The following is a 27789-nucleotide window of genomic DNA, read 5'->3' as shown; positions in this document are numbered from 1 at the left end:
TTACTACTGGTTAGTTAAGTATATTGTGTGAGCCCATCTAAAGTGAGCACTTTCTATGCTTTACAAAGCATTTATAAATAGGGTTGGGTACCGAAACTCGGTGCCAATAGGGAACCGGTGCCGACGTAAACGGTAGTAACGAGACCGAATAAGAACGAAAGTTTCGGTGCCTCATTTCGGTGCTCGACTTTACACTACACCTGACAGCATGTAACGTTAGCCTACCTTTAGCTAGCAGCTGGATTAATCACGGTTAAAATGCTGACAGCTAACGTTAAACAGTGTAAAGTGTGACTGTATTTCACTGTGGAGGACTTCAACAGCGGGATGTAACAGTCTGCTCTGCAGCGCAGCAGCAGCTGCCGTTGTCGCAATTCATAGATATACAGTAGTAGTACTAGTAGTACTACTACTGTATATCTATGATATACAGTAGTAGTACTAGTAGTACTATGTTTATATGGTCGGAATTAAACAACACAGACGGTGACGGTGCGTTCACTTGCAGCTGCCGTTGTCGGAATTAAACAACACAGACGGTGCGTTCACTTGCAGCTCCCATTGTCGGAATTAAACAACACAGATTCACTTAAAACAGGTAGCCTCGTGGTGCATTCACAGTAATTGTAAAATACCCTTTTCCCATCTGGGGTTCAACAGCAATTTACTGGTGAAATAAGTTATTGTTATAGTTATTACATTATTATTAAATCTTTAATTTTGACCATGGCCTTAGCAATAAACAAGTCACTGACTGTTGTTTACTACCCTTATTTTTTTTCTTCTTCTTCTTTTTTTTTTAACTTTATTGAAAAGTACCGGTTCAGGCACCGTTTAGGCACCGGCACCGTTTTAAAAGTATCGATTTAGCACCGGAACCGAAAAAAAACCAAACGATACCCAACCCTATTTATAAATGAGTTGCAAAGGTTACCAGAACCTGGACACACACATGTATTGTTCTATTTGGACATGCCTTCAGAAATATGCCTACGGATAGTTAGTGTGTTAATGCAGCTTTAACAAGCACTTACCAACACATCAATCCATGATTAACTTATGAGTTACTTCTGATTAGTTGAGTGCATGGCACGAGCCCATCTAAAGTGAGGACTTGCTATGCTTTACAAAGCATTTATAAATGAGTTGCAAAGGCTAGCAGATACAACAGAAATACAAGTAAAAAAAGTATTTGTAACCCTTATTACGATGTAGTAACATTTATGAAATAGCACGTAGTAGTGTTATGTAGTTGATTTCAGTGTGAATTTTGACCAGAACCAGAAGAAAACTAGATTGTTAAGAGCCAGAGAATTGAACATCAATAAAGAGACTAGGAAACCAGGATAAAGTTTGAGAAGTGTATTAATATACACAGAAATATGGCATACACGTATGCAGATAAAAACAGGTATGAAAAATAACAACTAAAATAAAAAATAAAGTGCGCACATACAAGAAACCCTTTTGAGTTCTATGAGCTCAATTGTTCTTTGATGACAAGAGTTCAGAGATGTTCAACGTTGGGGCCCATATGAGTTTGGTTTCTGTTTGTCCCACACCTGAAGAAGGAATCAAGGGCAATCCATCTGAGTTCAGAGTCTCGATCAAATCTCCACCTCCTCCACCTGTAGATAAAGCCAAATCAGTTCTCTCAATTACTATTTAGTAATAAAATCAATTTCTTAGACTACAATGAAAATAAAATGAGGTGATATTTCAGTTTACCCATATTGAAATATCTAAATCTCTATTCAGTTGTACAACCGTTCTTAAATTTCTTCTCTTAGGTATCAAAAGTATATAAATCCCTTTCACGTATCAAAAGCACCGGTAACAGTGGAAAGGATTCACTAAAAATTAGCCTCTTTAAGTTAGCTACTTCACCATAAACTCCAGTTAAACAATTAAACTCACAACTTGTACTAACATTCATTCAACAAAATACCCACAGCTAGCAATAGTGTTGAAAAGCAACATTACTTTCCATAACCAATAGATAGAATAATTAGCCTTTTCACAGGCAATACACAGTACTCCGCTAGCCTTTTGTGGCTAATTACTCTATTAGCATATGAACAGCACCTTAGCTAACCCGTTAGCTTTGCACTATTAGCACCGTTCTCTTAAAACATTCATGATTAGCACCGATTAGGATGGATGCTAGCGAACTCAAGGCCAAGTGCAAAGGAATGACTCACCATTTTAATGGAATTCACTGCCTTTAACTCCTTGATGACAGTGGATTCAGACACAGCTCTCTTTTGTTCTATTCACAATAAGGCATAGCAGTACTTTTTCTTTTACCGAGGGAATAACAGCAGCTTTATACGACGTTCCAATGCAGCACCTAAAGGGACGTGAGGGACGTAAACAAACAAGCCTAGTTGATAGCTGATTGGTCAACTCACGGACCCAAGTTCACCCATTGGCTTATTTACAAGCCCATCAAAGCTAAGTGAAAGTTAAATCATTTTCAATTATTTTCTCCGATATCTCTTACAACTACTTTTGACCACATTTTAATAACTTGGAAAACAAAACGAATGTCTCAAAATAAAATAAAATAATATAGGGGTGTCATTATTGTTAACTTTGATGGGCTTGTAAATAAGCCAATGGGTCAGGCGGTGTCTGACGGTGCCGGTTGGGGGTTGATGAACAGTGGCAATAATAGTCATAATAAAGATAATGTAACAGTGACTACAATGGTAGTCATAGTAGTTCATGTCATAGCCGGGCACAGCAGGGCGTTACGGGATGTAGCATGGCACAGCAGAGGATGGGTGGACGCAGTGGACGCGGCAGGACGCAGCCGGACATTGCAGGGAATCGCAAAGCGTAGCAGGTTGTAGCAGGTCCATAGAGACAGCTGCACCCAAGACCCAGATCTTGGTGCCACCCTAATCCAAGGCAATATTCTGGGTGAAGAAGAAACATAAGGAGTCCGGGGAGTGAACTCCCCAGAGCGAGGTTAGGAACAAGCATTTCTGGTACAAAGATGTACAAAAAAGGAAACAAATGAAAAGAGAGATGAGTGAGCAGCTCAGTGTGTCATAGGAAGGAAGGAACTTCCCCGGCAGTCTAGAATTATAATAGCATAACTAAGAGAGGCAGGTTAAGGAGAGGAGCCTGGTCGGGCAAGAACTCTACTCTTATTATATTATTGATGATATGACAGATGAATCTGGTGACTATGAAGAGAAGCAGAGAAAAGCAGGGGTGCTGTGTATGCAGCTATAAACCCTGCCCCGCCGGTCTAGGCGTACGCTGCAACTCCTCACTCCTTAAAGTGATGGTTCGGAGTAATTTACCCTAGGGTCCTTTGCACCATGACCTGACGCCAAACACCCTCAGAAGCTTACTCACGGTCTAATAAGCATGAGTAGCATGAATCGCGGGCTAATGGACTCCACGTTTGTATCTCTTAATGACCCCACTAATTACCGAATGATACATAAGGTCTACACTAGTACAAATAGGTTATGCACTCATAACGATGGATTGGAAAGTTTGTAAGTACACCAGAAGTTTATGAACACTTGCCTGCTCTCTTCTGCTCTCTGCTGCTGCTGCTGCTGCTACCTGCAGTTAGACTCACAGCAGCAACAACAGCAGCAGCAGAGAGCAGAAGCCAGCAGGCAAGTGTTATTTACATAAACTTCTGGTGTACTTACAAACTTTCCAATCCATCGTTTTATGAGTACATAACCTATATGTACTAGTGTAGACCTTTGGTATCATTTCGGGCATTATTAGTCATTTAAGAGATACAAACGTGGGTCCATTAGCCCCGCGCTAAGCTATTCAGCGGCTAACGCTACTCTACACTAACTCGCCCAATGTTAGACCCAGGTGAAAATAGCTTCTGGGGGGGTGTTTGGCTCGAGGTCGTGGTGCAAAGGACCCTAGGGTAAATTACTCCGAACCATCACTTTAACTATAAGCTTTATAAAAGAGGATAGTTTTCAGTTTATTCTTAAATAACGGTGTCTGCCCCCCAAACCCAGATTGGGAGCTGGTTCCACAGGAGAGGAGCCTGATAGCGGAAGGCTCTGGCCCCCAGTCTACTTTTAGAGACTCTAGGAACCACAAGTAGCTCTGAGTTCTGGGAGCGCAGTACTCTAGTTGGGCTAAGAGCTAAGAGCTCTTCTAGATATGATGGTGCTAACAGATTTCTGGGAGTTGTCATAGATCACAAATTATGATGGAAACCACATGTTCTAACTAAAATATCAAAATCTATAGCAATTCTGAACCAAACCAAAGATATTCTTAACACAAATCCATTACATGTATTATATCAATCTCTCATACTGGCATATATAAGTTATGGTGTGGAAGTTTAAAACAATAAAACAATCACAAATCCAATGTTCCTACTTCAAAAGAGATCAATAAGAATCATAAATGGCGCAAATTATCGGGAACAATAGCATCACTAATGTACAAAGCATATAATAGCATGTTGCCAGACTGTATCCAGAGGCTGTTTCAAATAAGAGAATGTCAATATGAACTGAGGGGAAGCTGTATTTTCATTAAACCAAAGAGCAGAACAAATGTAAAACAAAGAAGTGTTTCGGTGTACGGAGTTAAACTGTGGAATGAATTACAAATTGAAATGAAAATGTGTAACACAATCAACCTATTTAAAAAATGATTTAAACATAAGGTAATTAACAAATAATAATAATAACAGAAGTGTGAATACCAGAAGATCACATTTTCAGCAGGGCAGCGGAGCAGCTGTGGGTTGACTTCCCACTGTTGTCATGGGCTTTATCAGTCATGAAAAAAGCTTAACGTGGTTTAATGTACATGAACAACGATCACTGATCACCAAATTTCTGGTTCGATTTTTTGACAGTTTTCAGGGGTTACTAGGAACAATATGAGAGAGAAATTTGGTAATCATTGATCACTGTTTAGGTACATTAAACCACATTAAGCCTTTTCCGCGCCATAGGCGCCAATGAAGAGGAAAACGTTAATGTGAGATAACTTCTATAATCGTTGGATTTCGGTTTAGTTTTTTTTTGACAGGCTTAAGTGTTCATGACAAGATATGGCCATGAAAAGTTTGGTGAACATTGATCGTTTAGCGTTTTAGAATGTCCCGACAGGCAGTGTTGTGGACAGAGGAGCGTGTAGCCACTGCAGCAGCGGAACGGCTGTGTCTGTGCTGCCCTGTGGGGATAGAGATTTTTTGGGATTTGTTGGCATCTGTCGCTCAAGAGTTCTATCTGTTATGAACTTTATTTTTTTAACTAAACTGAGCTTGAGGTTTTGAAAAAAAAATGGTGGGTACAAAATGACTCATGACAAAAATAATGGGGACGTGTACCCACCGTCCCACCAAAATCAACACCTATGATTATTCTGTAGGATTTTGCTGTGCTGTAATCTAAAAATGCACCCATTTCTTACAGTGTACCATCTCTGGTTCTGGCTCTGAACATGGGAACAGCGACAGGACAGCACCTCGCTTCAACGCAGCATAATAACTCCTGAAAATAATGTCCATCTTGCCAATGTATCTGTCTCTGCAGTCATTTCAACCACCGAAATCAGCAACAGGAAATAATACTCACAGACCTTTTTTTCTCTGTGCCGAAATGTTTTGCAGTGTTGGGGAATTCTTAAAAAACAAACACCACTAAATGTTGCGTTAAAATGCGTTGTAACTCGCGTTACTGAGATTTTAACGGGTATAATATTACCAATATTTTATTAGTAATGTGTTATCATACTGTGTTACAGCAAAAAAGGAATACATTACTGTAATTGCATTACTCCCATCACTGGTTGTAGTGCTATCATCAACAGTTAAAACAGCACCTGAATAGATAGAGAAAGAAGGAGCCGCAGCAGCGGAAGCAGGAGCCACAGCAGCGGCAGCAGGAGCTGCAGCAGGAGCCGCAGCACTTGCAGCAGGAGCTGCAGCAGTTGCAGCAGGAGCTGCAGCAGTTGCAGCAGGAGCGGCAACAGGAACTGCAGCAGTTGCAGCAGGAGTGGCAGCAGTTGCAGCAGCTGCAGCAGGAGCCGCAGCACTTGCAGCAGGAGCCGCAGCACTTGCAGCAGGAGCTGCAGCAGTTGCAGCAGGAGCTGCAGCAGTTGCAGCAGGAGTGGCAGCAGTTGCAGCAGCAGCAGGAGTCGCAGGAGCTGCAGCAGGAGCAGCAGGAGCCGCAGCAGGAGCCGCCGCTGCTGCTACCGCAGGGGCTGCAGGAGCCGCAGGGGCTGCAGCAGGGGCTGCACGGGCTGCAGCAAGGGCTGCAGCAAGGGCTGCAGCAAGGGCTGCAGCAAGGGCTGCAAGGGCTGCAGCAGGGGCTGCAAGGGCTGCAGCAAGGGCTGCAAGGGCTGCAGCAGGGGCTGCAAGGGCTGCAGCAAGGGCTGCAAGGGCTGCAGCAGGGGCTGCAAGGGCTGCAGCAAGGGCTGCAAGGGCTGCAGCAGGGGCTGCAAGGGCTGCAGCAAGGGCTGCAAGGGCTGCAGCAGGGGCTGCAAGGCTTGCAGCAAGGGCTGCAAGGGCTGCAGCAGGGGCTGCAAGGCTTGCAGCAAGGGCTGCAGCAGGGGTTGCAAGTCTTGCAGCAAGGGCTGCAGCAAGGGCTGCAGCAGGGGCTGCAAGGGCTACAGCAGCAGCGGCAGCAGCGGCAGCGGCAGCGCAGCGGCAGCAGCAGCGGCTCCTGTTTCCAGTGAAATCTAAGGGAGAGAGAGAGAGAGAGAGAGAGACGTTTTGTGTGCAGCAAGAATTTTGTCACCAAGTCCAATATTCAAATGTCAGTTTTAGCCAAAGTATATGTCTGTAAATTATATATATTAATGTCACCTCTGTCTCCTCTTCCTCCTCTTCCTCCTCTTCCTCCTCTTCCTCCTTCTCCTCTTCCTCCTCCTCCGCTTCCTCCTCCTCCTCCTTGTCCTCCTCCGCTTCCTTCTGCTCCTCCTCCTTCGCCTCCTCCTCCTCCTTCACCTCCTCCTCCTCCTCTGGCTCCTCCATGGGCATTAATATTTATCTTGGATGGATGGATGCTCTGGGGAAAGAGATTTCCTTTTTGAATAAAAAAAAGATATATATATATATATATATATAAACACCCAACCAAAAAACATCAATAACAATAAATATGGTCACAGAAAATATTACACCTAATAAAACAGGTAATTTACACTACAAACAATCACACCCATATCTAAATATTCCTTCAAATATTAAATCATCTCCTACTACAGAACATAATACATCTTTATAGCACCACTGTTTTAGAAAAGCATCAGTGTTATTCCTTATAAAACCTAAAATCAGCCCAGATTAAAACAGGAAGTGCGTTTTCAATACCTGTGGTTGTTCAAGTACAATGTCCATGTCTTCTGGGACTTTGGGCAACCTGTCACAGAAGGATTCAAACAGTTGTTCTTTGTACTCACTGCTGTGAGTAGAAACCCACTACATATCTCATTCGAATCCCTGAGTTCTCGTCCAGTAGCAGAGCAATTCTGCTAAGTTCTGCAATTCCACAATTTCCATCTCCAGATCCCTTATTGACCTGGTGATATCCTGTGTGACATTGAGAGTGTATTGTTGACAGAGCTGTTTTATATCTGCCTCTCCCACAATCCCACCCATGGCTCAGAGACTTAAAGTCCTGCTTTCTGGGCCTAAAAAATCCCCGGAAAAAAAGTATACTTTATACAAGTTTTATTGATGTCTTATTGTAACTATGTTACTTTATACTTTATACTTCATGTATTATTTATGTCTTATTCTAACTGTTACTTTATACTTTATACATGTTTTATTTATCTTATTGTAACTATGTTACTTTATACTTTATACATGTTTTATTTATGTCTTATTGTAACTATGTTAGTTTATACTTTATACATGTTTTATTCATGTCCTATTGTAACTGTTACTTTATACTTCATACATGTTTTATTTATTTCTTATTGTAACTATGTTACTTCATACTTTATACATGTTTTATTGATGTCTTATTGTAACTATTTTACTTTATACTTTATACATGTATTGTCTCTTACTGTTACCCTGAGTCTGGCTGTGAGTAACTGTAACTACATAACTTCTCTGAGGAGATTAATAAAGTAATCCGATTCTGATTTATATGACTTTAAAATATGAATAAAAAACTACCTTAACTACCTTTTACTACTCTGTAAACTGGTGTAGATAAGAGAGTATTTAGCAGTATTAGATGTTCTCTGTGTGATGAAGAGGTTTAGTGGTTCTTACCTGTTGGAGAGGAGATGCAGGTAAGCCAGCTCTGAGCGCGCTCAATCTTCTCTGTCCTCTCTCTGTCTGTCCTCTCTCTGTCCTTCCTCTCTCTGTCTGTCCTATCAGCTTTAAGTACCAACTTGGAGTCATTTCTCTGAAATCACATGATGAGAGAAACCAATCACACAGCAGCAGCATATATAAACTAACTACGGCACAGGTTGTGTTGCAGTTAGTTTATATGTTCTATAAATCTCAGTTTCGCCTAGGGCAGCCAATGGGCTAGAGCCGGCCCTGAGGCCTGAACTATGAATCCAGATCAACATATCCTGGATTTCTTTCAGTTCCCCGGCTTCACCTAACCTAACAACCACGGTCCTGAATAAACTGTATCACGATGGTGGTGAACAACTAGTTCAGTCAACCCAGGGTTAGTTTACAGACAGACAGACAGACAGACAGAGAGAGAGAGAGAGAGACAGAGAGACATACAGACAGAGAGAAAGACAGACAGAGAGAGAGAGAGAGACAGAGACAGAGACAGACAGAGAGACATACAGACAGACAGACAGACAGACAGACAGAGAGAGAGAGAGAGACAGAGAGACATACAGACAGAGAGAAAGACAGACAGAGAGAGAGACAGACAGACAGACAGAGAGACATACAGACAGAGAGAGAGACAGACAGACAGACAGACAGACAGAGAGACATACAGACAGAGATGGACAGAGAGAGAGATAGACAGACAGAGGGACAGGATCACAGACAGTCAACCCAGGGTTTCCCAATCCAGCTATGCGCGTGTTCACATAAAAGAGGCAGGGTTTTCACAGCACGACCAATCACAAACATCTACCAGAGCCGCATACTTTAAACAAGAAGAGCAAACTATAATTCTACATAAATATGAAGAACACAGACATGTAAATGTGTAAATCACAACGCTTATCAATATCACTTCCTCATCAGACAGGCACAAGATCTGACCAAACATAGCAGTAGTTTATTTGAGGACTTTCAGTCAGGATTTAGAATGCATCATAGCACAGAGACGGCACTGGTGAAAATTACTAACGACCTTCTAACTGCTTCAGACAAAGGACTTGTCTCCGTACTTATTTTACTAGATCTTAGTGCTGCATTCAACACTACTGACCATACCATCCTGTTACATAGACTGGAACCTTTAGTTGGCATTAAAGCAATTGCACTAAGCTGGTTTAAGTCCTATTTCTCTGATTGATCTAAATTTGTTATTATTAACAATAAATCCTCCAGGTACGCTAAAGTTAGCCATGGCGTTCCACAAGGCTCAGTGCTTGGACCAATTCTATTCTCCTTATATATGCTTCCTCTAGGCAATATTATTAGGAAACATTCAATTAACTTTCATTGTTATGTGGATGACACCCAATTATACTTATCAATCAAGCCAGACAAAACCAGTCAGTTAGCTGAACTTCAAGTATGCATTAAAGATATAAAATCCTGGATGACCTACAATTTTCTGATGTTAAACTCAGACAAAACTTAAGTGATTGTGCTGGGCCCTAAACACCTCCGAAACTCATTATCCAAAGATATAGCTACCCTGTATGGTATTGCCCTGGCCTCCAGCACTACTGTCAGAAATCTAGGGGTTATTTTTGATCAGGATATATCCTTTAACGCCCACTTAAAACAAACCTCAAGTAAAGCCTTTTTTCAACTGCGTAACATTGGCAAAATGAGGAACATCTATCTCAAAACGATTCTGAAAGACTAGTCCATGCATTTGTTACTTCCTGGCTGGACTATTGTAATTCCTTACTATCAGGTTGCTCAAATAAAACCCTTAATGCTTATAGGCAATGAGGAGTTGCAGCGTTCACCTAGGGGGAGGGTGTATATCTGCAGACACGGCTCCCCTTCTTTTCTCTGCTTCTCTTCATAGTCGTTAGACTCATCTACCATATAATCAATGAAATAATCAAAGTAGAGGGAGGCAGGCCAGTACAGCCCGATCCGGTTGGGGAGAGTTCTAGCCCGACCAGGCTCCTCTCCTTAACCTGTCTCTCTTAATTATGGACACAAATCTCAGTTTTGCCTAGGGCAGCCAATGGGCTATAGCTGGCCCTGATGCCTGTACTATGAATCCAGATCAACCCGTCCTGGATTTCTTTCAGTTACCCGGCTTCACCTAACAACCATGGTCCTGCATAACCTGTCACAACGGTGACTCAGACATACTCACAAACACACACACCCACACACACACACATACAGACACACACACATACAGACACACACTCAGACACACACACACACACTCAGACACACACACAAACACAGACACACACACACACACAGACACACCTGTTAACAACTAGTTGAGTCAACCCAGTGTTTCCCAATCCAGCGATGCGCATGTTCACATAAAAGGGATCTGCACAGCACGACCAATCACAAACATCTACCAGAGCCGCATACTTTAAACAAGAAGAGCAAACTATAATTCTACATAAATATGAAGAACACAGACATGGTTTACAGGCAAAACACAATCCAGTCGCTGGTTCCTAAAACAGGAAGAAAGCTGGCAACCAAAAATTGCTGACGCTGTAAATGTATAAATCACAAGACTTATCACTATCACTTCCTCATCAGACAGGACCAAGATCTGATCATAATTACACTGGTGCTTTCAGTGGTGTAGTTTGTGTGTGTGTGTGAGAGAGAGACACACACACACAGACACACACGCACACATGCACAGTAACGCACACGCACACAAAGCCAGACTCACACACACACACACACACAGTCACACCACTCAGGTACACACTGCTGCAGCTGAGACATTAGTTCTAAAGTTTAATCAAAATTGTGTTTCTCAATTAGAGATAAAATTCATCACCTTTTGCCCTCAACTTCTAACGGTTCACCTTTAACCCCTTAACGCCGACTGTCGCTAATTTGCATCAAACCCCTTCCATTCCGACTGCAGGCGAGATAGCGTGTGTATTCCCCCCAATGCCGGTTTGTTTACATGCGATACATACCTCGGAACCTTTTGCATGCTCTGGTTTCTCGTAGGACCGGTCGGAGTGGGAGATACATCCGGTTCACGGAAGCGAAATTAAACCTAACCCTACCCCTACCCCTAACCCTAACCCTAACCTCTCCCCTACACCTAACCCTACCCCTAACCCCAAAGAAACTACTGTCAATGTTAGGGAGTAGGAGAGTGTTTTCTTTCTTGCCGTTGTCAAGATCCATGTATTTGTCAATTACAGTTTAGAAGTTCTAACAACTTTGTGACATGAATGAAATCTACTATGTGTTTTATTAATTTTACCATTTTGTAAAGAATTTTACCATAATGCCTGTTGTCGCTAATTTGGTTCAAAACATTGCACAACTTTTGCTTCACCATCTATATCTCCACTCTGTGTCCCTCCTCGCACATCTACACCATCAGGATACTTCACCATCTATAGCTCCACTCTCCCTCCTCACACATCTACACCATCAGGATACTTCACCATCTATAGCTCCACTCTGTCTCCCTCCTCACACATCTACACCATCAGGATACTTCACCTGTCTCCCTCCTCACACATCTACACCATCAGGATACTTCACCATCTATAGCTCCACTCTGTCTCCCTCCTCACACATCTACACCATCAGGATACTTCACCATCTATAGCTCCACTCTGTCTCCCTCCTTACACATCTACCTGCTCGTTTGTCTGGATGTGCCTGCTTGGAGTCTAAATATTTCACTTTGTTGAAAGTGATGCTTTTGAAAACATATTTCTGACAATAAATGAAAGATTTTTGAAATGGCATGTCTATTTTGTCTCGGCAGAGCTGAGATGAGAACAATCAGAACACGGCAACAACCCTCCCAGAACTGCAGACAGTTCACCACTGTGGGTCAACTACATAGTGCCAAAGTGTCTCCGTCGGTAGGATTAACAGATAAAATGCCTTCTCCTGAAGCTAAAAACCCCGTTCACAGCGGTGGAAGCCCGGTGCTCGGAAGCTCCAACGGCCGCTACGAGTTCATGTCGCTGACCAAGCCATTGAACCGGTTCTCGCTGTCGCATCTCCTCCAGCAGCAGGGCTCCGAGCATCGGAGAGCAGCACTCGGTGCCATGTGTACAGTACAGGCCAAAAGTTTGGACACACCTTCTCATTCAAATGTGTTTCCTTTTTATTTTCATCACTATTTACATTGTAGATTCTCACTGAAGGCATCAAAACTATGAATGAACACATGGAATTATGTACTTAACAAAAAAGTGTGAAATAACTGAAAACATGTCTTATATTTTAGATTCTTCAAAGTAGCCACCCTTTGCTTTTTTATTAATAAGGGAAAAAAATCCACTAATTAACCCTGACAACACTAGAACACTAGACAGCTACCAACCATCTACGTGTACCGCGCCTTTCACAGAGCGATCGCCCGGTGCTTTTCTTCTGATTCAGAACAGAGTCCATCCACGCCGTAGCCTACGTTACCGACTCTGGCTTTGCCTTCGGCCCATCGGTGATGCCCACTAGAGTCCGGATCGGGCCGAATTTTTCTGTCCGAGCCCGGCCCGCGTCCGACAGAGCCGTGATCTAACCCAGCCGCAGTCCGACAGGCATTAAGAAATTTGTGTCCGAGCCCGACACAGTTAATATAAAATTTTTCCTCTCATACTAATGACACATGTAGGCTACTTTTGTTTGTGTGGAAAGCCCTTTTTTATTAAGCAACTGTAGGAAGGCATTCGGAAATGTCAACAGATGAGGCACATTAATAAGCTGTTAAAATGTTCAACGTGTTAACCTTTCCTGATCGCTTCGTTTCCGACGGTGGTCAGAAAACCAGGGGAGACTCGTTACCTCCAGGCCCTCGTTATAACATGAAAAACCACCAACTCTGCTCCGGTTGCATCTACAACACATCTGCTTCCTCTTTCTCTATCTCTCTTCTGCCCACTTAGGCTACCACCTTAATGCCCTTAATGCCCACATTGTTACTCGAGACTAGTTACTAGTTACGTTTCTCTGACAGATACTATGATTATTACTAAGCAATAGGTACAAGTGATTGTATTTTCTTTGCATTTTCTGTAATGTATATAGCCTTTTTATGTATTTAAAAGAAAATACAGACTCTTTAAGGAAAAGTCAGGTACCAGCAGGATTGTATTTGTTTTTATTTAGCAAAGTTATTACACATTTCAAAAGTCCAGGCCACAGGGGGACCATCTAGCAGCATGTATGCTACTCAGCATTAATGGGCCACCTCTTTCTGAATTGTCCTATAACCGAGCCTTAGAGTTATTTTTCCAAAAGCCAAGAAAAATCAAATGCACACAGTAAGGCTGCCAACTTTGCCACTGAGGCAAATATGCAATTAGTTTCATTATGAATGGTTTCATACTATATATAGCCTACTTTGGGTTTTGGTTTCCATATGAAGAATTTCTTGTAAAAATCATTTTGTAGACCTACAGTTCCTAAAAAATACAGTTCAATCAAAACAGATCTGCCCCCACTGCTAAAAAAATCCTAGAGGAAACACTGTACTGTCATATGCTGCACTGTCTCTTCATGTGGCACATTATGTTTGGCACATTGTATGGGTCACTTCTTATATCATAGCAAGGTAATACAGTGTGTAATCTAGTGATGACTGATTAACAGTAATGTAAATGCTAAATGCCCTAATACCTGCTATAACAATGCAGAGTATAGGCTGTTAACCTGGCAGTTTTGCACATATCATCTAAGACTCAATTTCTCAATTTCTTTGCACAAAACTCTCCAGAAAGTGCCATTTAAGGGTTTATTTTTCAGATTTTTCCCCCCGGACCCCCCTAGGGAGAGCCCCCCCACATAACAAATCCCAATTTAACCGATATATCCCAATCCCGATATATGAGCCCATCATCTACGTAGAAGTGTCTTTCAACAAACTGCCTTGTGTCAGCTCCATACCTTTGTTCACCCTCTTGAGCAGCTCGCCGCAGGCCATAGATGGCGACCGCCGGGGACTGGCTGTTGCCAAAGACATGCACCTCCGTACGATACTCCTCAATCTCCTTGGACAGGTCAGCGTCTTTGTGCCACAGGAATCTGAGGTAGTCTCTGTGCTCACGCCTCACCAGAAATCCGTAAAACATCTGCTGGATATCGGCAGTGACTGTGATGAGGTCCTTCCTGAACTGCAACAACACACCCAGGAGAGTATTGTTCAGGTCGGGGCCTGTGAGCAGCACAGGGTTGAGGGAGAGGCCATGTTGTTGGGTGCTTGAGTCAAACACAACTCGTATCTGCCCTGGCTTCTGGGGATGGTACACCCCAAAAAATGGCAGATACCAGCACTCTTGTTTCTCATGGATGGGAGGTGTTTTCTCTGCGTGCTTGTTTTCGAACAGCTTTTTCATGAAGGAGGAGAACTGCTGCTTCATCTCAGCATTTTTGCTCAATGTGCATCTTAGAGAACTGAGACGGGACAGTGCTTGCTCTCTGTTGTTTGGGAGTAAAGGACGAGGTGACTTTAATGGTAAAGGAGCTATTCAGTTGTTCTTTTCATCCTGATGGACTTCCTTTTCCATGATTTTAAAGAAGAATTCATCCTCGAAGGACATGGCACACTTGTTGTCGTTGTCTGTACACTGAAAGGCCATAAGCCCAAGCTGGTCCTCAGCTGGCATAGGCTTTGGCGTGTGTGTAGAGCGGCCATACCTGTGCTCCCCGCCGTAGCTTGGTTTTTCTTTTACCCCGATGCTGTTATGGCAAGGAGTGAGGAGTGACGGACGTCCATTCTGAAGAATGTGGGTTCTGAAGAAACTTAATGTTGGTTTGTGAGTGTTGTCAATACACACTTCACCTATAATCACCCAGCCTAAGTCTAGACGCTGAGTAAAAGGTGCGTCGTGGGCCCATTGACTTGCTCTCTCACCTTGTGCACATGTATCATGTCCCTCCCTAACAGGATCATCATCTGAGCATCAGGATCTAGCTTGGGGATATGTGGAGCAATGCGCTTTAGGTGAGTGTGTGCGAGAGCGACCTCTGGTGTTGGGATTTCAGATTTGATAGTCATTATTTCGTTGCACTCGATGAGGGGTGGAAGATCCATGCACACACCACCATTCACTGTTTCAACTTGAAAGCCTGCCACCTTTCTTCCAGTCATTTCCTAGTGCCAGCACATGTTTTCATCAGATATGGTGACAGGCTGCTCTCGACGAACAGGTGGAAAAATTCAGAGCGGGCCAGTGAGCGGTTACTTTGATCGTCGAGTATGACGTACATCTTGATGGAGCGCTCTGGTTGACCCCGGGGGAAGACTCGCACCAGACACACCTTCGAGCAGGACCGCGCCAGGCCCACCTTTACCACAGACCTTGGTGCACCGAGATGTCACTTCAAGTGGGTGACTACTTTGTGCATCTGCAGCTGGCTGTAGAGTGGGTGATGGAGGTGGAGGCTGAGAGGTGTCTGTATGCATTACAGAGCAGTGTCTTTCGCTGCCACACTCACCGCATTTCAGTGTTGCCTGGCAATCCTTGGCAAGGTGGTTTGGAGAGCAGCACTTAAAACAGCGTTTGTGTTCTTTTAGGACATTTTTCGTGTTTTCATTCTGAATGACCTACATTTATCCAAGGGATGAGTTTTTCTGTGTACAGGGCAGTATCGTGCTGGATCATTGTCTTTTCTCTCAGGATCCGTAGGGCCTGTGGAGCCTGTGTCGACAGTGGCAGACAGATCTGTCTTGTGTACAGATATAGCAGTGTTAAATCCATTATGCTTTGATAGAGTTCTCTCACCTTTGCTGTAAGGCTGACTGCTGCTTGAGAAGATGAAGCTCGGGTCGTTTCGGGACTTCGCTTGGCCATGCACAAAGTCAACAAAGAATGAAAAAGGTGGAAATGTTATACTGTGCTGTTCTTTGTATTTCGAGCCAGTATGGAGCCATTTGTCCTGCAGGCCTGGAGGTAACTTCTCCACTATGCGCTTTACCCCACAAGGGTTGTCAAGGTAGGCCAGGCCAGGAAGATAGCCATCGTTTTTGGCTGCCAGCAGCTCCATGAGAAGATCACTGAGCTCTCTCAGCTTTGTGTTGTCTTTAACAGACAGACGGGGGAAGCTATCTAGTCTTTTAAATAGGGAATTTTCCACTATTTCTGGTGTGCCATAGCATTCTTGAAGTCTATCCCAGGACAGATGGAGGGCAGCTGGGGGGTTGGCAACATGAACAGCACGGATCCTCTTCACATGCTCAGATGACTCTTTACCCAGCCACTTCACCAGAAGGTCTAACTCTTCACTGTACGTGAGCCCCAAGCCCTGAGTTGCATTGAAGAATGACGACTGCCACGCTCTGAAGTTCTCTGGTGTGTCATTGAATCTAGTGAATCTAGCCAGTAGTCACTAATTCTCTGCGTGCTAGGAACTTTGCAAAGTCTATCATGGGTGGAGGGTTGATGTGAAGAGGGGGATGCAGACCATATTGTCTGTCTATCATGGGTGGAGGGTTGATGTGAAGAGGGGGATGCAGACCATCATGGGTGGAGGGTTGATGTGAAGAGGGGGATGCAGACCATATTCTAGCTCAGCTCTCTCCTTTTTCATTTCCAGCTGTTTTTTAGCATAGGCTACCTTGGTAAGTGCTGCTTATGCTGAGGCTCTAGCTCTGGCGGCAGCCTCCAGGACAGACTTGGAAGATGACAAGTGCTTGGAGCTAGCATGGAGTGAAGAGTTTGGAGAAGACAGACAATGTGGATTTGCTTCAAACTTCGCCTCTTCATTTCTAACACTGATATTGCAGTTGGTGTCCATGCTTGAGTCTTTGTATTCCTGTTGCACCCACTGCTTGTATGACTTTTTCACTGTACCGTTCTCCCTATGTGTTATGCACTTCCAGTACGTTGACACAGTTCAACAGCAAGCCAAACTCGAATTCACGAGCCAGGACGATGAGCGTCTTGCTCCTTTTATTGACTTCAGGCAGGTGAAATTGATGAGTGAAAACTAAACAGAAAGAAAAAGATACTTAGTCTCTTGTACAGCAAGTTGCTACAGCCTACTAAGCTATCTTAAATTATTCATAAACAACACGTGAACAATGTGTTAACTACCCATTCACACATTACGGGCAACATTAACATCAGAATAGTGTTACTAGCACACAACGTAAATTCACACATTGCGCTAGCATAAACATCAGAATAGCATTGCTAGCATACAAACGCGATAGATAACATGAATTAAATGACGAATGAATCAACAAAATTCACTGACTCTACAGCTGTATAAAGAATGCATGTTAAATAATGAGAGAAAGAAGTACCAAACTTACAGCCAAAGCTGTCATGGGCGTGGGAAAAATCAATAATCCAACTCGGAGATTCACCATGTTTCCTCTAGCTTACTTCTTCTAATAGTATTACTAGCTACGTTACATGCCATGAATTTCAAAATAAAGGTTCCCTGCAAACTATTCCTGAATATATTTTACAATAGCATTAAGTTTAACACATCAAATTAATTTATTACATTACATTTTTGAATAAACCAAGTTCTTGATATATCTGAGGAAAGAACACATACATAAACAATACAGTATACACTTGAAATTAAAGTTCTGAATATGTTGATGTGTTGAAAAATGTTGAATGTGAGTCAGTTTAATAAAGTTCCGGTCAAACATAATAAAACTTGTGATGTTTAATATTTGATATCAAACATTGTTGATATAAAATAATTGGAGGATGTAGAGACAGAAACTCACCACCTTTTGGTAATGTTTCCTTTCATGTTCCAGTTGTACCTCCATACATGATCAGCCAATCAGAAAACACTCCTATTGTTATTATAAATACAGAAGATAATCAGTTTGGGAGTCCGATAACTGATGATGTGGCGCAGGTCACAGCTGATGGGGTCCGTTAAGTCAGGTCCTGGGGGGCTGTACTGGGGGGCGCTTTCACACTCCAGTAGGTGGGACGTTGTCTGTTCTGCTCCACAGCTGCATGTATCTTCTCTCTGGTGGGTCCATGCTTTCATAAGTCTTTGCACCTCCCCTGTTCCACTCGTAGTCTGTTGAGGGTCTTCCAGGTTAGCCGTGGGAGGTCGTGCCCGCTGGTGAGACATTCAGTCTCTCCATCCAGTCCTGGGCTCGTGTTCCAGTTATCTTTCCAGATGTTGGTCCTTGCTGTTTCTTTGGTTGTCTGGAGAGGGGGGACTGTCTGCAGGAATCTGGCTCTGGATTTCAGGTGGTTGTTATTAAAAAGTGTCCTAAAGTCAATAAAGTTTTCATTTGAAGGGAGAAGATGAACCAGCAGTGATGTTTCCTTTTGACCAGCAGGTGGTGAAAGAAACTAACTGAAGCTGAAACACCCTCTGGAGCTGGAAATGATACATCCTTTATAGTTTACATAGTTTAATAACATGGAAATATCATCACTGTCAAATATAAATCTAAGCACGCTGTTAATAAACTGTCATATCATCTACCTCATAAAGAAACCACTCACATTAATCATCCCATATTTATTCCAGCAGCCTTTGCACTCGGCACTATTGTCTTACTCTTAACAAAGTCCATTGTTGTTGTTGTTTAATATATATAGTTATATTTATATCTTTATATTTTTAATATATATAGTATTGTCTAACTCTTGACCCTTGTGTTGTCTTCAGATCAAATTTGTCCCGTTTTCAAAATATCTATATCAGAAATATGGGTTTCTCTTTAACTACTTAGTTTTAATTACCCCAAAAATAACATGGATGATTCTTAGTACAATAAAAGATCAGATCTCTACTTTCATTGAATTTTGGGTGTTTTATTCAATGTTTGGAAACTGTATCCTCACTGAATGTTAACATATACAAGTCTGTGATTATCCTTCCTTCATATACTATAATATCAGTCTAAATAAGTTTTTTTTAAGTCAAGAATTAGGTAATTTCCTATAAATTGACCATGAATTCCAAAAATAAGTAAAACTAGTGGAAATGAGTTTATTAGTGGTGTTTATACGTGGTAATGAAAAGAAGCGTTAAACGTAAAAAAAATCACCAAAACATTGAAAAAAGTGTTGAAAAAAAGAGACAAAAACGTCAGAAAAAGTGTTGATTTTCATTTGATCAGGGATGACCTGCGTGCATGTTCGAATGGAAGACAACACAAGGGTTAACAAGGTCCATTGTTGTTGCTGTTTAATATATATATAGTTATATTTATATCTTTATGTCAGGGACAAAGCAATGAGGAGAGCAGGAGTTTTCATTGAAAAAGGTTTTTTATTAACCTTAAAAAATGCTAAACAATATAAACCAAGAACTTAATATCTGGGCCTTTTAAAAGATGTCAACCTCCAACACATGGTATGCACATGGTATGGCTGGATCGGCAGGTCACAGGATTTAACAGTTCTTCTTCACCTTTGGCCTCACCTTTTCTCCACCAGGAAGGACCGGCCCTCCAGCATGGTAACAAAGAACAAAACATGATGATTAATATAACACTACAATGATATTTAACCCTACAATTTAACATGTGTGCACTCCATTTAAACAGTGTAAGATAGATAGATAGATAGATAGATAGATAGATAGATAGATAGATAGATAGATAGATAGAAATTATTATTAGACTCATGGTCCATTTAGAAAAAAAACAGCACAATTAAAAAGGACAGATAAAAAAGAACAGACACCAATTAAACAAGACAGCTATACCAGTAATCCCAGAAGGGTGACTGGTATCGCACAACACTGAACCTCGGGTCAATCAGTTGTAAAATGACAGAGTTACAAGAAGAATTCAGGCGACCGATACATTTATACATTCCTCAGTAAAGCAGAGAATGTAACAACTCCTGCTTGACAAAACAATTCACTTGCACTACACCACCTTGGTTTTCTGAGTAGTATGCACAAACAATCATTATAAACAACCCACAGCTTATTGAAGCTTGCCTTTTTGAACTTGACCCACAAGGGGCCAGTGTAAAAAGCAGTACAATATGCTCTAAAGAGGTTTAACTTGACAGTATCAGAACACCAAGAGAACTTCCTGACGAGCATGTTCGCTTGTATATATAACCTGCAGTGCTGCATATACATATCATCATCGTCATCATCATCATCATCATCTGATATTTGATCCGTTAAGATGTGACCCAAATACTTAATTTTACAATAAGCAGTTAGCACTTGCCCTGCCAGATGAAAAGTCCTTATCCTCTTTCACTCTACAGATCATAACAAAACTCTTTTTGGCATTATATTTCACATCAAATTTAACACCATAATTGGAACATATATTCAACAACTGCTGAAACCCCGCAGTGCTAGGAGAGACAACAGCCAAATCATCAGCATACAGAAGATGGTTCACTAGCATGTTACCAACCATACATCCTGTTTTACACTGTCTTAGCTGGTCAGACAGGCCATCCATGTAAATATTAAAGAGGCTCAAAGTAAATAAATATGCAGATTACGAATCAAATGAACAGCGTTTAGACTACTTTAGTGATGATGAATAGTTTGGGGTGTGGCTGACTGTAAAGTTAACCTGTGTACTAAACAGAATAGGGGGACATTGTGTACAGTGTTACCATTGCTGGCTGTTGTTACCATGTGGAACTGTTGGCCATCACACTGTAAAAAGTAGTTAAATGTTGGTCTGTCTTTGTTCATCTGAGCTGTGGGTCTGGTTCTGGATGGAGGTTACATCGACAGCAACCAAAAACCAGAGTCAGATTTCTTCTATTTGTTCACATACTATAAAGATAATCAGAACTTATATGATCGTTAAATTATCCGGAAGAGTCAGTTACTTAGTAATGTTTATATGTTGAACAACATTGAGAATGTCAGTAAGAAAACCTTACAGTTTGAAAATATTTCTGATAAAACATAAATCTTACCTGTTGCCCTTGAAAGTTTGTTTTTGATAGACATAATGTTGATTTTCAACATTTTGTCTACTATAACTGTGAGGAAAAAGAATTAGCATTAGAAATTTGCATAATTTCTTCTTTGCCTCTGAGCGCAGAAAAACAAGTCTCTCTACTTCTCACAGGTTCCTCATCACTTTACACCTTCTTCATCAGCTGAGGTATGACTACTCACACACACACACACACACACACACACACACACAGGCAAACACACACACACACACACACACACACACACACACACACACACACACACACACACACACACACATACACAGACACAGAAACAGTCTGTCTCTCCTCTGTCTGTGTATGTAGGTAAAGGGCGTGGCCATTCTTCACCTGTGCTCTGCTCATGAAGCCCAGCTGTGTGTTATAGTTAGAGATAATTACCAGAACTGTAGAGAACAGTCATTATTAAAGAATGATGTTGCTGGGCCAAAAAACACATACACATAATGAAGCATGCATACACATACCCAATGCATTCTTAAGGGTGGGGAGGCTGTCAGACTGGTTTGAACCAGCTGAGGTAGGAACACACACACACACACACTCATGCACGCACAACACACACACACACACACACACACACACACACACACACACACACACACACACACACACACACACACACACACTTATAATGCTAAAATGCTCCACTTCTTTCTTTATATGCTCACAACATTAAGCACACCAAAGCAAGCATGTCATGCATTTGCTTTTGTTTTTTGGTCAATAATGTTTAGCATGAGCTCACAGAACAGACTTGTAGTCTAGTGTTATTGAAACTTAGTTTAACCTTTTAAATCTTAGGATAACATAACCTGACAACATATTCTATTGAAGGTGTGGCTGTTTAACCTTTGCTTTAATCCTCTGCAGCTTTGTTATTTACAGCAGAAATATTCAATCAGGAAACAGTTCAGAGAATCAGAACAAATGGAAAAGTTTTCTGTAATCTGTACCAACCAATCAGACTGTCTGTGTGCCAGTTTCATACCATCTCCTGATACTATCTTATATTGTGTACTTCAAAGACGTTTTTGTTTTTCACCTACAGGGAATTATTTGAGATGTTGACATCACATGACTTTGTAAAAATCACCAACAATAAGACATTCTGTAGTCAACGGGGCAATAATGGAGGAAGCTTTTATTGTGTCATTTATGTTCCTAGCCTGAAAGAAAATATAAATTAATTTTAGCCAGATTCAGAGTGCAGCACGTACATTTTTATACTACAATTAAAGTCCAATAAAAACAATCAAATCGTACTAGTATCTTTGTGGGCCCTCTTCACATGAGGACCCTGTATATTCAGTTCCCTTTTCCCACCTGTCTGATGACTTGGTACATCTCACGTAGAAGGTATATGCTACCAATATCCCATTTTTACACTAATACAACTAATGAAAACATAAATATTATACAGGTATATAAATTAAAATAGCACAAATTTAGCATCTATCCTTTTTAGCTGTTTTTAAAGGGGTGATAGAATGCAAAACCAATTTTACCCTGTCATAGTTGAATAATGACAGTTCGGTGGGTAAATAGGACATACATAGAAACTCAAAAACCCACTGACACCCCTTTGCTATGAAAATCTCATATTTTGAAACTGCCGCTGAAAACGGGCGAATCCCAACAAAGCTGGAAGTTGACGTCAACCTCCCAAAAACCTGTAACTTTGTCACGGCCATGGGTGTATTAAGAGAACGGTCACGCCCCAACATTTACATAGGCTACACAACTGACCTGAGATCAGGTAGTCTTCTGAATCTACCTAGGTCACGCAGATCTCTGCTATTCCATTACAAAATTCAATTCTGAAACTTTTTTATACGAGAAATCAACTTGGTAAAGCTCAAATATCGGCCGTTTTACGAAAATGGATGGCTAATTGCAAATTTTGTCCGACTGTGTGTCTGAGTTCAGCGCCGGTGCTGCCTGTGTAGCCGCCTCGCTGCCCGGCCTGCCTTCCTCCACAGACCCCGGCCTGCTGTGAGGTAGATGGAGCTCTGTTACGACTGGCAGCCCACAGCACTCCATACCCGCGCAAAGTCACCGTCTCTTGGGTTAATGACAACCAAATGCTCCTGCCCTGACAGAGCTCCAGGACCTGCAGCTCCCCTCTTCCTGCTAGCTAAATGCCAGGTGTGTGTGAGTGAAAGCGCGGTCAGCGAGCTTGTTACACCAGCAATCTCTTACCACAGATTATAGTTAATCTTTTAATGTGTGTAATTATAATGTGTTGAGTTATTTAAACAAACGATTGGGGAAATAAACGCTGCTTGTCCGCGATCGAGTCTCATTGATAGAGCCTGCGGCTGGATGGAGCTCTATCAATGAGAGCTAGCTAGCCTCCTCTTAGAATTCCTCTGGAATTCACAAATATTCATTAACTTGAAATGGGACACCGTTGTTAGCTTTATAAGATATTTAGCTAGATGTCGTATACGTGGCGTGACGAAATTCAAACTGTAAATATACTCAAACTACGACCAAAAATGAAGCTAACTATTTTTTGATTTGTAGCTACAAATCTACATCCAGCTGCAGGCTCTATGAATGAGACTCATGGACAAGGGGCGTTTATTTCCCCAATCGTTTGTTTAAATAACTCAACACATTATAATTACACACATTAAAAGATTAACTGAAACCTGTGGTAACAGATTGCTGGCGTAACAAGCTCGCTGACCGTGCTCTCACTCACACACACCGGGCATTTAGCTAGCAGGAAGAGGGGAGCTGCAGGTCCTGGAGCTCTGTCAGGGAAGGGGCATTTGGTTGTCAATATTTCACATCAAATTTAACACCATAATTGGAACATATATTCAACAACTGCTGAAACCCCGCAGTGCTAGGAGAGACAACAGCCAAATCATCAGCATACAGAAGATGGTTCACTAGCATGTTACCAACCATACATCCTGTTTTACACTGTCTTAGCTGGTCAGACAGGCCATCCATGTAAATATTAAAGAGGCTCAAAGTAAATAAATATGCAGATTACGAATCAAATGAACAGCGTTTAGACTACTTTAGTGATGATGAATAGTTTGGGGTGTGGCTGACTGTAAAGTTAACCTGTGTACTAAACAGAATAGGGGACATTGTGTACAGTGTTACCATTGCTGGCTGTTGTTACCATGTGGAACTGTGGGCCATCACACTGTAAAAAGTAGTTAAATGTTGGTCTGTCTTTGTTCATCTGAGCTGTGGGTCTGGTTCTGGATGGAGGTTACATCGACAGCAACCAAAACCAGAGTCAGATTTCTTCTATTTGTTCACATACTATAAAGATAATCAGAACTTATATGATCGTTAAATTATCCGGAAGAGTCAGTTACTTAGTAATGTTTATATGTTGAACAACATTGAGAATGTCAGTAAGAAAAACCTTACAGTTTGAAAATTAGCCCAAGAGACAGTGACTTTGCGCGGGTATGGAGTGCTGTGGGCTGCCAGTCGTGACGGAGCTCCAAGTACCTCAGAGCAGGCCGGGGTCTGTGAAGGAAGGCAGGCCGGGCGGCGAGGCAGCAACACAGGCAGCACCGGCCTCTGAACTCCGACACACAGTCCGACAAAATTTGCAATTAGCCATCCATTTTCGTAAAGCGGCCCATATTTGAGCTTTACCAAGTTGATTTCTCGTATAAAAAAGTTTCAGAAGTGAATTTTGTAATGGAATAGCCCGATAAACAATGTATAACTTTGCAGTGTCTGAAATATGAGAGTCTCCCATGTGTTTCTATGTAGTTTGCTCAAACCAATCAGCGCACAGCTCATTCTGAATATTCATGAGCATACCATATTTGGAAGAAAAGCTCTTGTTCCAAATAGAGCCATATTCACAGGGTAGTTAAGGGCCTAATAAAATAGCATTCGGGCAATTTTCAGCCCAACCAATGTTACATACCCCATTAGAAGACCTTAAGGAACAGTGTAAAATACCCTATATAATCATTCTATCACCCCTTTAAAAACTATTTTTTTCCACTCTAAAATCAAGTTTAGTGATCAGGTGAGCACAGAAAAGCACACAGACACAACAAAAACATTTGATTAAATTCTTTTGAACAAAGCCCAACCTTTTACTGTGAGGTCAGAGACAGTAATCAAGATATGAAAACCAACATGAGCTGCTCGTCTTCTTTGGGACTTCGATGAGACTTGCACACAAAGATGACAACTTGATATATATGTGGAGGTTTGTTAATGATATGTACCCATAAGAGTGATCAATAACTAAATAATCTTTAAATGTAAAACACATTTCTGAAGGGAAAACATTTGACATGAAAACTGCTGCTGGCTGCAGTCCCTGGAAAGGACACTGGGTCTCCTCTTCATCATCACCTTGACTTTAAGGTACACAGGCTCTTGTTCTGGTGTGAACCCTGATGTTACATTTCTATTACCTGATGTTTGGGCCGTTACATTTAGACATGGCATGTATATCTAACCTGAAATAATTTTGACTAATTTTCCCAAAACTGTAATTATTCATGCTGTTATCTGACATAAAACATGGCATTTTAGCAGTTTAAAAATCCACAAAATGTTCCAGCATGTGAAATAATGCAATTTATATCACAAGAGTTTGGGAGAAAATATGTCTGACACAGTGGTTGAAATATCTTGTAGAAGATCAGAAACAAAAAAACAGTCTAAACACGAGCTGATTCCTCATCAGACCTGGATCTGTACGCTGCACTAACATGTTTAACCCAAGAACCAGATATGTTTCAACACAGCATTCATCAGCATTATAAGATTTTCTCCTTTCTGTTTATCTCTTTTTGCAGCTTGCACCAGCTGCTAGCCAAAATGACACATCACTGTGGTCTACACAACTGCTTTACACAGGTTACACAAAACGTAATCAGCAGAGGTGTCAAGTAACGAAGTACAAATACTTTGTTACCTTACTTAAGTAGAATTTTTGGGTATCTATACTGGAGTAATTATTTTACAGCATACTTTTTACTTCTACTAATTAAATTTTCACGGAATTATCTGTACTTTCTACTCCTTACATTTTAAAAATAGCCTCGTTACTCATATTTCAGTTCGGCTTGTTTTCATTCTGGCTCGTCATCGTTCAAACACACACACTCAAAAAACCCTCTCCAGATCGCTCCATCCGGAGAGAGTGAATGTGATTGTGGTTGGATGAGAAGTATAAACATAGCCATTCTGACACCCTATTGGTTTGTACGCGATCCATCGCACATGCACAGACCCGGTGCTAATACACCACCGGTGCTTTAACGACCGTTATCTACCGGACCGAATAGCAACGAGGATTTCGTTGCCTTATTTAGGAGCCACTTAAATGCCTGCGCTTCTCTCTGATGCTCCGAAAACGGACGTTAGAGGGAACTGACACATCGCCGCACGGGACGCTAGTTAACACTACAGTTGGCAGCAGCTAACGTTAGCCTAGCGTTAGCTAGCAGCTGGAGTAAACACGGTTAAAATGCTGAGAGCTAAACGGTGTAAAGTGTGTCTGTATTTCACTGGAGAGGATTGTAACACCAGACTATAGCTACTGTTGTCTAAAAAACACAGAAGAGATGTGTCACCTCCACGCCCGCCGATAGGGGGGGACAAACGGGTCTGTTGTCCCGGGCCCACAGTAGGGGGGGGGGGGCCCAGAACTGGGCCCTCATTAAATTATGGAAGAATTAAAAATCTTTTTTTTAAATAGGCCTATTTGTGGAAAAAAATATGTAGCATAATATTTGAATTACATAAAAGCGTTTTATTTGTTTTCTTCCTAATTGTCCTGGAAATGGTGGTCAAGAACCCCCCCACCCACAACATAAAAATGGTTTGGCCACTGATCAAAATTTGATATTGTCACTTGATTTGAAGTTCAGTACGCTCAAAATGTCCGGTCAGCACAAGTCCGGAGCTCGGAAAAGGAAAGAAAAGAGAAGAAGGAAATAGAGGCCTTAGAGATTTTCTAAACAAATATTTAAGAAAAGGTGGTGACGGTGAAGATGGAACTGTCAACGTAGAGCAAGGTAAGAAACAGCGCAGCCGACGAGCCATGTAACGTAAGCTAACAGGCCAGCTCTCATGTTAACGTCCATTAGCTCGTATAAAAGCCTGAGACAACAGGTTAACTTTGACAGAAACAGTTGAGTTTGGTAGCTCCGTCAGTAAGGATGAGACAGAGAGAGAGAGAGAGAGAGAGAGAGAGAGAGTGATGCGGGGGGGCTCGCTGCCCTGTCGGAGAGTCTGAGCAGGATGGATCAGAGACTGATTACACACTTAATTTCAGTGAGAGATGTGAGGAGAGGAAGAGCAAGGGAAAAGGAGAGATCTGGCCGCGAGGGGGGGGCCCATCTAAGATCTCGTCCCGGGCCCAGGCAAGACTGTCAGCTGGCCTGGTCACCTCTTTCAGCCCTTCTGAGTTTGCAGGTATGATTTTAATATAACCTTATTATAGTTATATGATTTTGTCCTAACATTTTGGGGTTAAGCTGTTGTCCTTAATGGCAAGGACCCCTTAACTTAAAGTGAGATGTAGCAGGGACCCCCTACTACATATTGTATGAAATTAAGTTG

At 41.9% G+C, this 27789-nt stretch overlaps 2 long non-coding RNA genes across 4 annotated transcripts; both read right to left on the bottom strand.

Moving 5' to 3' along the window:
* Positions 1–1347: 1347 nt before the first annotated feature.
* On the bottom strand, positions 1348–3284 carry LOC120545350. Its single transcript, XR_005636676.1, has 2 exons — positions 2202–3284; positions 1348–1628 (listed from the first exon to the last, which is right to left on the bottom strand). It is a non-coding gene; the product is annotated as an uncharacterized LOC120545350 (long non-coding RNA).
* Positions 3285–6978: 3694 nt separating this feature from the next.
* On the bottom strand, positions 6979–14386 carry LOC120545347. Of its 3 annotated transcripts, XR_005636673.1 has the most exons (4): positions 14216–14386; positions 8249–8384; positions 7334–7552; positions 6979–7028 (listed from the first exon to the last, which is right to left on the bottom strand). It is a non-coding gene; the product is annotated as an uncharacterized LOC120545347 (long non-coding RNA). The 3 variants fall into 3 exon arrangements; XR_005636672.1 differs by lacking the exon at positions 6979–7028 and having other exon boundaries at positions 7128–7552; XR_005636674.1 differs by lacking the exons at positions 6979–7028; positions 14216–14386 and adding an exon at positions 10589–10653 and having other exon boundaries at positions 7128–7552.
* Positions 14387–27789: the final 13403 nt, after the last annotated feature.

This window comes from Perca fluviatilis, chromosome 17 (genome assembly GCF_010015445.1).
Source record: "Perca fluviatilis chromosome 17, GENO_Pfluv_1.0, whole genome shotgun sequence".
In the NCBI taxonomy this organism is placed as follows: Eukaryota; Metazoa; Chordata; class Actinopteri; order Perciformes; family Percidae; genus Perca; species Perca fluviatilis.
Note: the sequence above shows the minus strand (reverse complement) of the source record. Positions and strands in the feature narration are given on the sequence as shown.